This window comes from Alexandromys fortis, unplaced genomic scaffold (genome assembly GCF_014885135.2).
Source record: "Alexandromys fortis isolate MF-2015 unplaced genomic scaffold, M_Fortis_MF-2015_v1.1 scaffold_64, whole genome shotgun sequence".
NCBI lineage: Eukaryota > Metazoa > Chordata > Mammalia > Rodentia > Cricetidae > Alexandromys > Alexandromys fortis.
This window is the reverse complement of record NW_026067976.1, coordinates 6587065-6601727: the sequence shown is the minus strand read 5'-3', so window position 1 is coordinate 6601727 and position 14663 is coordinate 6587065.

The following is a 14663-nucleotide window of genomic DNA, read 5'->3' as shown; positions in this document are numbered from 1 at the left end:
AGACCACCACCCACGGGAGACCAGGGTGAAGGATAGGATAGTCAGGATACGATGCAAGGGAAATGACAGACAGACACACTGTGTAGTGAAAATCTGCTGCAACTTTACTTCTGCAAAGCTTCAGTTTTTGTACAAAACAGATCAAAGAACTTGGCAGGTGCATTACATCACCCCACTCAGGGTTCCAGACATAAATCAAGATTAAGCATAACCAAAATAGAGCTTCTTCTACGTGCTCCTTTCTACGTGTTCCCCCTTCCGTGCTCAAGATGTTGGCAAGGACTTTTAGTTTTGTTTTGTCTTTTAGAATTCTGTCTCACACCATTATTTACTTTCTACCGTGGGTGACTAGTTCTCAGGGTCCTGTGTTTAGCTTTCCATCTATATAGTTTTTATTCTTTGTTCCATATCTCCTAATAGTTTTCTCATTTTCTCATGATAGTTCTTATACCAATATATTAAAACTAGTCTCATGTTATCAATAATTTCCTTTCTTTCCTTCTTATTATAAAGACTCCAGGGTTTCTGAGATCTAGCTAATCTTTTCATAAAGGGGAATTTTCTCTAACTCTCCTTTTCTTCTCTAAATCTGATTCACCTTGATGATTCCCTCGTAACATATTAACCTTAGCCGCTTCTGTTTCATAAATAATAAAGTTTCCCAGGCTCATGTGGCGTGGGGCATACTTCAGTTCCTCAAGGACTGCTTTATTGAACAGTGGAGCCGAGCCAAGGACGTACTTTGATCTCTTGGTAAGCGGTCAGCTATAAACAAGAAAGTTAAGAAATACAGAGAAAGATCAGGCAAGGTGTCAGGAGGGCTCGCTCTCAGGGCCATCTCCAGATACGAGATTTGCCTAGGGCATCAGGTCCTCTCTGGACTGCTGATTGCCAGGGGGACCACCTGGGGCTTCGCTCCAAGAAGCTCTAACCCCAATCCTTCAGCAGGCAAAAGCCAGCGCAGAGGCATTTTGTCACTACACGGCAGTCACTGCTGTGGACGTGGCATGGAGTGGTCGATTAGTGCAGCTCCCGGACCTCATCAGGAACAGTTCTCCTGCAGTAGCCTGTAGTTGGTTTTTGGGGTTTTGGTTTCTTGTCTGTTTGTTTACTCTTTACTCTTTGGGGGAGCCTGCTATCCAGCTCACAAATAATCAGACAGAGACTTATTCTTTCTTATGAATGCCTGGGCTTAGCTTGGCTTATTTCTAGCTAGCTTTTCTTAGCTTAAGTTATCCCATCTACTTTTGGCTGCTGGGCCCTTACCTTTCTCCATTTCTGTATATCTTTTCTTTCCTTCTTATTCCATGTCTGGCTGTGTGGCTGGCTCCCAGCTCCTCCTCTCCTTCTCCTTTTCTTATCACACCTCAGTTTTATCTTTTTCTCCTTCTATTTATTCTCTCTGCCTGCCAGCCCCACCTATTTCTCTCTCCTGCCTAGCTATTGGCCATTCACCTCTTTATTAGACCAATCACGTGTATTAGACAGGCAAAGTAACACAGCTTCACGGAGGTAAACACAGGCAACATAAAAGAATGCAACACCTCTTTGCATCATTAAACAAATGTTCCATGTCATAAACAAGTATAACATATCTAAAATAATATTCTCAGCTAGATATACATCAGGTGAACGAGGTTGCAAGTTTAGTGTAGATTGAGAAACATGTCTTGCAGTTTACATCAGATCTAAAAAACAGGAACTTATTCTTACTTAAAAGTAGAAACTTAACTTGCAAGGACTTAACACAGGACAAACGGGAACGTATTCTAAACTCGTAACTGCAAACAGAAGCCTTAACCTGTAAGGTATGTTGTTCCTGTCTTAGCCCCACAAAGGACCTTAGGTGAAACCATGTCCTCTGGATGTAACAGGACCACTGTTCTCATGAACTCAGAGCAACCTTGGTTACCTGCACAAGATCAGCCTAGCCAATGTTCTAACATGACGTGGAGAGTCCCTAAATGAGGAGCTAATGACAGTTGGTGGCTTCCAGGGAAGGAAAAGTTAGTTTTATTCAAGGCATGGCCTCTGGTAGATGGCCACACTCCAGGTAATGATCCAGCATGTGTTTGTAGACAGTACAAAGTGGGAAGGAATGGGAAGGCCTGAGGTGGACCTGGGAGGCATTGACAGGTGAACGTGATCCAAAGATGCTGTATAAAATTCTCAAAGAATTTATAAAAACATTATACATTTTTTAAAGGCCCTTATACAATCAGCAGCTCAGCCCCCACCCCACCCCCACCCTGTGAAACTCAAGCAATGTCAGGACCATTGATTGAAACCTGGCTGGCAGAATAACTCTACACTGTAAAGAATAAACTCAGAATAGGAACCGTGTAGTATTGGGTAAGGTGAAGTATGGTTGTAGCCAGAGTCTTTAGACTCTCGTCCATGGTTAGGCAAATAAGGAATTGTAGGAGGCTTTGGTGGTCAGAAGTTGCAGTCTATCATGGCCTGACAACTCTCTCCAAACTCACATGGGGGACTCCTTCCCCAGCGAGACTTCCTGTTCTCTACCTGCCCCTTTCTTGAGAATGTCCCTGGGCCGGAGGACTGACCATATCTGAAAGCTGTCTCTAACCCTGGATGCCCGGTTTATCTCTAGCACGATTCTTGGCACAGATCACTGCTAGGAGCCTTTCTCCTGCTGCACATACGGGAACTCAGACTTGTACTAGGAGCTTTGCTATAGGACCCTGCGGCCACATGCAAAGTCTTATGATAGGAGTGTGCCACCTAATGCAAATTAGGGTCTGTCCCCAGCCTCCCCAATCCTATATAGTCCTTATACTCCGGAATAAAGCTGAGCTGATTCACCAAAGTCATCCACCAGAGGGTTTTATCCATTTTACCCACAGCCCTCTGAACTCCTGTTCCCTGCTTCTGCTTCCTCTACCGCCATGGACCAGAGGAAGAAGCAGAACCACAAGGAACAGGAAAATACAAACATGTTGTTTTTTCTTCTAACTAAATCTCTATAGTTCTAATGAAACTCAAGATTCAAAGGTTAGGATGAATACCTGCAAGCTCAGAGAGTTAGAGTAGTAACTGGCTAACTCTCTTTCTCTTTGTTGCCGTCCAGGAAGCCACTTCCTTTCACACCATCCCAATTAGATAGATAGATAGATAGATAGATAGATAGATAGATAGATAGATAGATAGATAGATAGATGATAGATGGATGGATGGATGGATGGATGGATAGATCCCACACTAAGCTCCTCCCTGCTACTTCCTGTCAATCAGCTAACCCCATCTCTCTAAACACAGGTTAATTTTATTTAATTAATGCAACTGCAACACATCTTTACATAGTTAACAAATGCAGCATGACAAAATGTAACAACACATCTTTGCCTGGTTAAACAAACGTTACAAAATTCACAAAAGACAGGAGTCAATATATACCTTGCAGTTAAAACTCTAAACATTGTTGGCTTCAATTTCTCCATCAAAAGACACAGGCAAGCGGATTAAATTTTAAAATAGGACCCATCAATTCATTTGTCATGAAGGAAACGGCCTCAGCTTCAGAAAATCAGGAAATAAGCAGGGTCACTAGTCTAACTTCTGACACACACAACAGACATCAATCCAAAACCAGAAGAGAGAGGACTAAGTCACCTGAGAAAACTCTCTAGTAAGAGAACATAATAATTTAAAATATAAGAGTACTTATAAAAGAACTACTTCCATATGTAAAGACAGATTAATTCTGACACAATAGTAGTAGGTGATGGCAACACCCCACTTTCACAGGTCGTCCTGGCAGAAGAATAAACAGGTACATCTGAGCTAACTGACATCAGAAAAGAAACGGATCTAATAGATAACACTACAGACGCTCTCATCCAAACACTACAGAATGCATCTCCTCCTTAGCAGCCTGTGGCACTTACCCTAAAATAGATCAGACCACAGCACACAAGGCAAATCTTAGGAGACACAGGAAACCTGAAATAATTTCTTAAATTCTATTAGTAGACTAAAACTACAAGTCTCCAGTAAGAGGAACCACAGAATATACACAAAACAGAGATGAACAACACGCCACTGAATGATGAATGGGTCATTGAAGACATCAAGAAAGAACTAATTTTAATTCCTAGAATCAAATTATGACAACAAACTCTAACCTATGGGATACAAATGAAGGCAGTGTAAAGAGGGGAGTTCATAGCTTCAAGTGCCTGCATTTTAAAAAAAGAAAGTAAATTAAAGTGCTCAAAACTCAATAACAAAGTTGTAACTTAGGGCCTCAGACAAACAAAAAACAGCCAAACCCCCAAATCACAAGGCAGAAATTAACGACAGGGAAGTGGAAAGAAAAAAAAATAATACAAAGAATCCATGAAATAAAAAGTTGGTTCTTTGGAAAGGTAAACAACACGATACAGCTTTAGCTAAACTGACTGAAGATAGACAAGACTGAAATGAACAAGATTAGAGCGGAAAAGTGAGGGAATATGATCAAGTTTAGTGAAATTCAAATAAATCATTAAATATACCCCTAAAGATTGGAAAATCTAAAAGAGATGGGTGCATTTCCAAATATCCATGGTCTTCAAAACTAAACAAAGGTGAGATATATCATTTAAATTAAGCTATAATAAGCATAGAGATTGAATCAGTAAAATGTTTTACATCTCAATTAAGACAAGTTCAGACTTATGGGATTCACTACTGAAGTCTACCAATCTTCAAGGAAGGATCAACATTGTGCTTTGCAAATTATTCCATAAAATAAAAATGAAAGAACACTGCCAAACTTCATCTAAGAGGCTCATGTTATCCTGTTGTCAAAACCAGACAAAGGAGTTGGAGAGATCGCTCAGCTGTTGAGAGAGCTTTCTGCTTTTCCAGAGGACAGCAACTTGGTTCCCAGTACCTACACACACCAGCTCACAACTGTCTGTAACTCCAGCTCTGGGGGATCCAAAGGCTCTGGCCCCTGAGGGCACCAGCATGCCTGTAAGTATACATGTACATACATGCATGGACGCACACATGCATGCGGGCACATACACACAATTAATTAAAAGTAAAATAAGCAATTTAATAGACAAACACACACAAATGAACAGAAAATTATAAATAACTCTCTGAAACATAGATGTAAAAATTCTCAATAAAATACTTGCAAACTAAATTCAGGAGCACATCAAAAACATCATTCCTTACGATCAAGTTGACTTCATTTCAGAGAGTCAATGATGGTTCAATATAGGCAAATCAATAAATGTAATACATCCCATAAATAGACACAAAGTGCATGATTATCTCAACAGATGCAGGAAGAGCTTTTGAGGCCCAGCTGCAAGCACTCCCCAATCAGCACCAATTAAACTGGGGAATGGGGCTAGGCAACCTCCAAGGGAAGCAAGCTCCTCACACACACAGGACCAGACCTGCAGCACAGCACTAAGAGGCCACACTGGAGCACAGGGCTCCAAAGGAACTGCCAGGAAAGGACTTACAACCTCCCTTCTCCCACAGAACTTCCTAGACCGTGGAAGCTGCCGCTGCCGCCTCCCACTTTCCTCTACCCAGCACAGCACCTGCTAGAGCCTCCTCGAGACAGGGGCATCTGAGAGCGTCCGCTTTCACCTGCGGCTTTGCCACAGGTGTTCTTTTTCTTCCTTCGTTTCTATTATTTTGGTTTGGTTTTGGTTTCTCTGTGTAGTCCTGGCTGCCCTGGAACTTGATCTGTAAACCAGGTTGGCCTTGAACTCAGAGATCCTCCTGCCTCTACCTCCCAAGTGCTGGGATTAAAGCGCCACCACTGCCTGGCCAGTTTCTATTATTTAGTCTATGCATGAAGATTTTGCTTGTCTGAATATTGCTTGGTCAGGTGTTAGGGTTGCTGTGTTTCCTCTCCCAGGCTGCTCTGCGGCATTCTTTCCTATAGCTCTCAGCCATGTCTCTTATACTTCTTATCCCTGTTTCTCTTCCTCATTCCTTCATCAATAAACTTTTGCCTTTACTTCCTAGTTGTGCCAACCTTTAAAACCTGTCCCAATTTCCCCTTCCCAGACACTTTACTCTCTTGGAATTTATTAATAAGGTGATAAATATCCTATGGGAAACCTCTATTAAATAAACACACTTGAAAAGGAAAATACTGCTTAGAAGTTTATAAATCTAACAGCCACAGCTTTTGGTTAGAATTCAAAAGAACCGAGTGTACAGCCTACACATTTCCTTTCCTTGCCAATGCAATTGGAAGCAGGGGCGTTGCTGCAGTTCCTGGGGCCTGTTTATAAACCCCTCTAAAGTCAGAAGTAATTTATAACCCTAAGTTCCGTGCAATACAGCTGTGTATCCATCTGGCCCCGGTGCTTTATTACCTGAAATGTCAGGCAGGGTACTTTTAAAACATTTCTTTTCATCCTCAGAGCGTATTTAATTTCCCTCTGCGTCTGGGCACAATAATTCCCATCCCCTATTTCATCCTCATGGCAAACACACAAGATAAATCCCATAATCCACCACACTGTCCCCATTCCAGGAATTATCTGTATATGCCCTATGAATCAACGAGGACTTTTTCAAAAGGATTTTTCTTTAGTTCTACCTAGACATTATTTATCCTGTCTATGAACTCAACTTTCACAAATATTAAAAATCAGCTTTTGTCCCAGATAGGAATATGCTTTTTTTTAAATCATAGATCTGTCTACGAAGAAGTTGTTGATGTCTACCAAAGTTTCTTCTCCAAAGGATTATTTCTAGGGAGCTACTCATCTCTCCCGAGGGGAAACACGAGTAGATGGATTCAGCAAGCACAAGTCAGTCTTCCTTGACTTAGGGCCTCTGGATAATAAGGAAATAGTGGTTGCCTATGTGGATTCCAACAACGCTGCTGGCTCCTAGGAAGACTGGAAGCTCCCAGCCACAGCTGCCAGGTACACGGGGTTAGTTATCACAGTAGGCACAGGAACCTTTGGTCCAGGGCTGGCTCTTAAGACCTTCATTTGCCGGCTCTCACCCCGACACTCCACTGTGTCTGAGACGTGAGGGTACAACTGTGAGAGGCCAGGAGAGGAATTACTTTTAATGACTTGTGGAAGCTGAAGATAACCTCATAGCTAAGTCATCATATTTCGTGATGCCTAAGAAATGGGCAATCAGAAAGACTGCCACATAAAAGCAGGTGAATTGAGCCTAGAGAAGTCAAAGGTGTAAATGGGGTGCTTCTTATAGCTGTAGAGTACCACATAGCTCCCCAAAAGTAAACCTTTGCTGCAAATTAGATGACACCTACTTAAGGTTTGTGATAGGTTTGATTTTTTTGTTTGTTTGTTTGTTTTGGTTTTTTTCGAGACAGGGTTTCTCTGTGTTGCCCTGGCTGTCCTGGAACACGCTTTGTAGACCAGGCTGGCCTTGTGTGATAGTTTTCTTAATTCATAAGGAAAAGAAGTTTGAAGGACCTACATCCTCTGCAGTGTTCTCTTCAATTACAAGCTTTTAACATAGAGCTAATCACGTCTACCTTACTTAAGGCTTAGTTGCACACAGTGCTGAGATAGCACAGGTAACTTTTGACCGACTAGCAGAGCTGAGAGGATGAATTAAATAGTATAGGTCTATAAGGTTTGACTCTCAATTGCCTTTTGAACAAAATACTGTCATATTGGTTCTCACATCCTTGAGTCAATACTGGACACATGAAAAACAGTAAGCTCACAACATAAAACGGTAGCAACTTTAAGCAGTGAAAAGTCTCCAAGAGAAGGAAAGTCTTCCAAATTTGTTGTCAACTCAGCCTGAAATCTTAATAATGTAAAAGCTATCACAAAAAAAGGTGCACTCCACACAGTATTCTACTTGTCTACTAACTTCTTTTAAGAATTCGTGGTGTCAAATCCTTGACTAAGAAAAGCTGTGGTGTGGCACAAGCCTTTAACCCCAGCACTTAGGAGGCAGAGGCAGGTGAAGTTCTGTGAGTTCAAGGCCAGCCTGGTCTTCAAAGTGAGTTCCAGGACAGCCAGAGAGAGATAATGAGATCCTGTCTGGGGTGGAAGGGAGGAGATGAGGGGAGGGGAAGAGAAGGGAAGGGAAGGGAAGGGGAGGGGAGGGGAGGGAAAGGGAAGGGGACGGGAGGGGAGGGAAAGGGAGAAGGGAAGGGAAGAAGTTGTGGTACACTGGGCAGATTAAGCACCGCAGCAGAGGAGGTTAAATCTTAACATTTCTAGGCTGCCTTTCCAGGACTCATGGGTCACTGTTATGTTCTCCCTCAGTATTTATTGTGTTCCGTTCAGCCGTTACTTCCTGCCTGAGAGAGCAGATGCACTAGACCTTAGAAGCCATCGGGTACCACCCTTGCAGGTAGGGTTCTACACTCAGAACTTGCTTCTGACAGTGCCTGGGCAAACATTTACCCAGACTTGACAGGGTCTAAAGAGTCACTGAGATTTTCCATGATGACAGGAGGCCTTAGTGACCAGGCGGGCTTGGTGGGCTTCAGACCCACAGAAAGAAAGGAAGGGTTGCCGAGACACCCACCGTCACCAGAACAACTCGCTTCCAAGGCCTCCTGATCTATGAACACACATGGACCCTGAACATCTGTGAGTCTGCGATTCCAAGCCAAATAGACACCTTTCTTTGCCACCAGCCAACATTTGTGTGCTCTTGGTTTTGTCAGGGTGGACTCATTTTAGTAGGTGCAGAGCACGGACTCCTAGCAACAAAGGACAAGAGAGTACAGCGGCGCAGTGGCCAAGACTTGCCTTGGGCTTAGCATCCTTCCTCTTGCTGAGGAGGCTAAGCTAGAAGACCAAGCACCCAGGAGAAAGGCTCCCTTTGGGCCATTGGTAAGCGGGTCCTACAGGGCTCTTACCTTCGTATGGCTTAACTGCAGCCTAGTTAAGGGTTCCTGGGCTTAGGTGGAGGTGCAGCGCTGACGACCTGGGGCTTCATAGTCCTTCTCACCTTGCTCTCTGTGTTACCTTCCTGTTTTCTTCTTACCTACCTTCCCATCCTGCAATGATCCTTTCAACTTCTTTGCCTGTAATCCTCAAAACCTCAGAAGGTATTTCTGGCCTCTCTGTCAGTAGCAACCCTTGCCTACAGTGACAAGTTTGGAACCAGGTTTCTTGCCTTTTCTCAGAGTGCTCCCAGCAGCGTTTTGAATCAGATGTGGTTTTACTGTCATCTGCTCTCTGGTGGCTGCTCACCCACGCACCCTGTAGGTTTGCATCAAGCCCTACGATCCGATACTTCGACACCATGAATTTGAAAATAGCATGGGTAATAATCCCTGACTGACAATTCCGGCACGGGGACAATCAATGTAGTGCCACCATTGGTACAGTGCCATCACTGTAGAGGGTTAACGATGGAAGCAGTCATGAAGGAGAGGAGTGGTGGCATTAGGCAGGGTTCTCTAGCCCAGTGGCTGTCAACCTTCCTAAGGCTGTGACCCTTTAATGTAGTTCCTTGTGTCGTGGTGACCCCCAACCATAAAATCATTCTGTTACTGCTTCGTGGCTGCCGTTTTGCTGCTGTCGCACATCGTAATGTAAATTCCCTGATGTCCAGGATATCTGATATGCGACCCCAAAGGGGTCACGACCCACGTATTGAGAACCAGTGCTCTAGAGGAACAGAAGGAGAGAATGAAAATATATATTAAAAGGGGGCTTGTTGCACAAACTGGCTTTGTGGGAGCCTAGGCAGTTTGGATGCTCACCTTACTAGGCCTGGATGGAGGTGGGTGGTCCTTGGACTTCCCACAGGGCAGGGAAACTTGATTGCTCTTTGGGCTAACGAGGGAGGGGGACTTGATTGGGGGAGGGGGAGGGAAATGGGAGGCAGTGGCGGGGAAGAATCAGAAATCTTTAATAAATAAATAAAAATTTTAAAAAAGGGGGGGCTTGTCTTACAGGGTGTAGTCTGGGTAATCTGACAATGGCTATCTCAAACTGGGGATTCAATAGCTGTTCAGCCTACACAGCCTGAGGTCTTAGCTATCCCAATCTGGCCTGGAAGGCCCAGAGGATTCTGGGAGAGCTACTGGTCCTCCGGTCTGTGTTAGAACCCAGATGTGGATTCTAACATCAGAGCAGGACAGCAGCAATGGACCAGGTGGACATGCCACTGAGAGTGAAGGCAGCAGGCACAAAGCCAAGTTTCCGTCCTGTGTGTCCTTCAATCTGGACTGCCCCCACCACCTAAACACACTACCCACATTTGGAGTGATCCTACTGCAAATGACCTATCTGACCAAGAAAATCCCACAGAAGAATGTCCAGGAGCTCTGTGTTAGTTGATTTCAGGAGAAATCAAGTTGACAGCCAACATTAGTCACCATAGTATTCAACATAGGCTTAGCACACAGTTAAATTTAAAAAAAAAAATTGGGAAAAATAGAGATAGATTGCTCAGGAGAGAAAAGAATGTAAAAAACAAGAGGTCAGAAGGCATGAAAGAGAGGCAGGGAAATCAATGAAGAATGTGACTTGATCAACAGGCTACCTCGGTTCTATCTTTCTTTGAGCTTAACTGTTTGACTATGCTTTTCTAGTCTTGTTTGTTTGTTTGTCTAAAGGGAGATCCCGAGGGTGGAGAGCTTGCTCAATGGTTATGAGCACTAGTTCCTGCAGAAGACCTGGCTTTCGTCCCCAGCACCCACATGGCAGTTCATAACCATTCACAACTCTAGCTGCAGAGTATCTGATGCGTGCTTCTGACCTCCACGGCACCAGGCAGGCACATGGTACACAGACATACATGTTAGTGAAACACTCATGTTGTAGGGGTCACTTCTTTGTTTCCCAGCTGCCCAGACTCCCAAAATAATCACACAGAAACTGTATTATTTGAATCACTGCTTGGCCAATCACTTAAGCATATTGCTAGCTAGGTCTTACATCTAGAATTAACCCATTTCTAGTATTTTATATTTTACCATGAGACTTGTGGCCTACCAACAAAGTTGCAGTATGTCTGTCTCTGACAGCAATTCCTTGGCTTCTCCTCTGACTCTGCCTTCTTTCTCCCAGCATTCAGTTTAGTCCCCCGCTTCCCCCCAGCTCTGCTCTACCCTATCACAGGCCCAAGACAGCTTCTTTATTAAACGATGGTATTCACAGCCTAAGAGAGGAATCCCACATCACACTCATACAAGTAAAATAAAGAAATCTTTAAAAAATGTTTAGTAAAGTAACTTTTAAAAATTAAAAGTCAGATCTAGTGGCTTAGATCTATAATCCCAGGTACTTGAGAAGCTGAGGTAGGAGGGTCACAAGTTCAAGGCCAGCCTGAGCAACCTCAAAATACAAAGTAGAAAGAGGACATGGGAACATGTACTTTACACATGGGAGATCCTACATCCAGTCTCCAGCAGCACACACACAGCAGAAGTCACAGAGGAAATGAGTGATTTCCGAGCTACACAAAACAGCCCTGATTCCTTCTAATTAAAATATTTAGCTTTTCCCACAAATCTGAATTTTGCTTTCATTCGCTATAAATTCATAAGCACTCGTGTGTCTTGTTTTCCTTATTAATCTGCAGCGCTTACCAGCCTTGCCAGAGAAGGCTTCTTGCTTAGACCAGAAGACACTGGACACTCTGCATCAAAGACTCGGCCTTCTGGTAAAAAGACCACAGCCATCTTTGTGTTCTACTCAGAAAAGTTCTTTGCTGCTGCTGGTTTAAAATTCAGATCTGCTCTTCTAACTCACACTCACACTGCCAAACCCAGGAAGCCCCAAGCTGCTGACCTCCCAGAAGTCAGCTTTAGCAAGCCAAGAGTCATCGTCGGCTCTCTCTCCTGCCTCATATCCAACCTGGTGTCACTAGTTTATCCAGCTTACATTGTAGATTCATAAATCATAGCCGCAACCCTGCTTTCCATGGTTTTCTTATGAACTACTTTATTCTTTTGCTCTAAAACGGAAATTCTTCTTAAGAAACCTATGTGTCGAGTCTTATCAACATTGGTCTATCATCCCCATGGTTGACAGTTAAGACCAATAGGTGTCCTTAACTATTGTGAACTGACTTAGCTGCAAAATCAGTATTGTTTTGGTCCTAAGTCAACATTCACTTATCCAACAAACACTCTGACTAAATGTGATGTGTCAGACATTCCACCGGGCAGAAGGATAAGAGATGGGATTTAAATAGCTCATGTTTGAAGAGACATACTTTCAAATGAACTATAATTAAATGAAATATGGGCTGTAATAAGTGGCTGAGGGCTGGCGAGATGGCAACTCGCCACTAAGCTTGACAAGCTGAGGTAGGTTCCTTGGGCACACAGAGTAGAAGGAGGGAGCCAGGTCCTCTGACCTCCACACAGGGGTCATTGTATGTGCCTGCCACCTTCCCCCGCACGCTTACACAATAAACAAGCAAATGTAACTCCAAACATTATAAAACAACAAAGGTATGAAAAGGAAGCGATAATGCATTTTGTCTCAGAAATAGAAACCAGGATGTACATCTTCAGAGTAGTCCCACACCAAAAATGTAAGAACACAATTGTTATATGTACTGCCACGAGATGAAATTCTCATTCTACTAACATGATTTGTATGCAAAATGCTAGGTGGTTGAATCAGTTTTCAATTATTTTCAATCTTTTTTATCATCATCCATAAAAACAGTTATACCAGAAATGGAAAAGATGAGATTTGGCTTCCCTGAAAGGAAGTTGGTATGGCCAACAACTGTCTAAATTCCTTAAGGACAAGGCTCAGGAAGCCTCCTTCCCCTACGTAATCACAATAGCATAGGCCCTGCTATGGCATTTGTTCATCCGTTCTGCCGACGAACAGAGAATCTAGCTAGCAACCTTGCCCAAGGATGTAGGTGTGTATGGAAGATGTGCACTCACTGAAATGGAACAAATCGGTTGAGAATTTTCTATGGATCAGTACAGATAGGAAGATTTGTGTAAAACTGGACACCATAGCCAAAGGACACCGTTTCTGTCCCTGCAGAGCTACTGAGAGGACTAAGGACATTAATGAGCCCCGTATGCCCTCCCCTGGACCAAGGCCATCTCAGTCGGACAGTGGTCAGCCTGCTCACCGAGCTACCCTACCCCTGCATAATCCCGATAGGATAGGTTCATTACTCTTTGAAAGATCATGGCTCCCAGAAAAACATCATGATTAATTACTTAGAATCTGTTTTGGAAACAGAAAACTAAAGAGGTGAGAAGTTGGGAGTGGCAAGACTTCAAAAGCCTCCTGTATCTGGGCCACTCAGTTGCACCTGAGGCAAAGAAAACACGAGCCTCCCCTTCACCCATGGAGACCGCGGCGCCCACCTGGGGAGCTGCGGCCCATCTTTGCAGTGGGATTATGACAATTAATGTAGCGGTATGGAATTTGAGTAGAATATAAATTGTGCTGAATCTCACATATGGTGTCCTAAAAATGTCCAAAATGATGTCATCCAATGGGAGGGGGACGCGGGGGCGCTGCAATTAGAAGGATGAGGAAGAGGCAGTTGAGAAAACAGATTAATGATGCCTTTGACACAATCAGCCTGAGAGGAATACTGGTTTCCGTGGCAACCGAACCACTTAACCTAAATTAACAAAGCTGTTAAGAAAGAAAAAACTTAAATGATGGGGAGGGGAAAAGCCAAAGGATTCTCTTTGGGGAAATTAAATGGCCTGTCCCATCCTCACCTGATAGAGGGGTGCGTGTTAACTAGACATCCACAGGGTGTGTATTTTCTTACACTCTCTGGTTCCCAGTAATTAGCGTTCAAAAGCAGCCCAAGGATGCTGAGAAACTGTGGCTAATTAGCACAGGTTTCTGATAGAACAGCCTTATTATCCTGATTGAGCCTGAGCTAAGCACCAAGGATGTGAGAGACAAAAGGCCAACCCTTGCTTTCCCCAAACTTCGTGCAGATGTTCCCAGACACCAGCATTACAGCATCGGCCCATAACCCCTGGCTCAGAACCACCCAAGTCAGACGAGGTGCTGGACATTTTAAATGGACACGGGCCACTCATTCACACTGAGGCAGTGCCAAAATGAAATAATAAAGTATTACCTATGAATAAATTAATGTCCCAAATGTAAGAAAGGAATCGTGTGTCCCTGGGCCAGATTTGATATTGAGTAGAACTCTCCTGATTTCCCTGTATCTGGGGTGTGTTGAGATACATAGACTCAGATCAAATGTGCATGGGTTAGAGGGGGGCAGGGTGGGGCTGGAGCTCTTGTTACTACTTTGTAATAAGTCACCATCTTTTTTTTTTTCCTGAGTCTGAGAACCAGGTATGGTTAGAAGATGGTTGTGGACTTCATCTTCATAGATTCTATGAAAATTATGTCTACTTACAGATATTCTGCTATCAACTCAAATGAGAAAAAGCAAGAGGCCTGCTAATACAATTTAATCCCTCTTGCAGGTGATAGAGCCTCCTGGTTTCATGAGATAAAGTGGAGTTGCCACATTATAACACACTCAATTATGTTGAGCCCTTGTTAGGCTGTTACACATTATAAAAAAACTAAACATACAGTAGGATTGCAAGAGCTAACATTGAAGCTTCTATCAGGTTAAATCTTAGTAAACTAAAATGTGGGAAGAATGCACATTGATGTTATTTTATATTTGTGTGTGTGTGTGTGTGTGTGTAGGTGTGTGCGTGTTGGTGTGCCGTAGGACAGAGCACATGC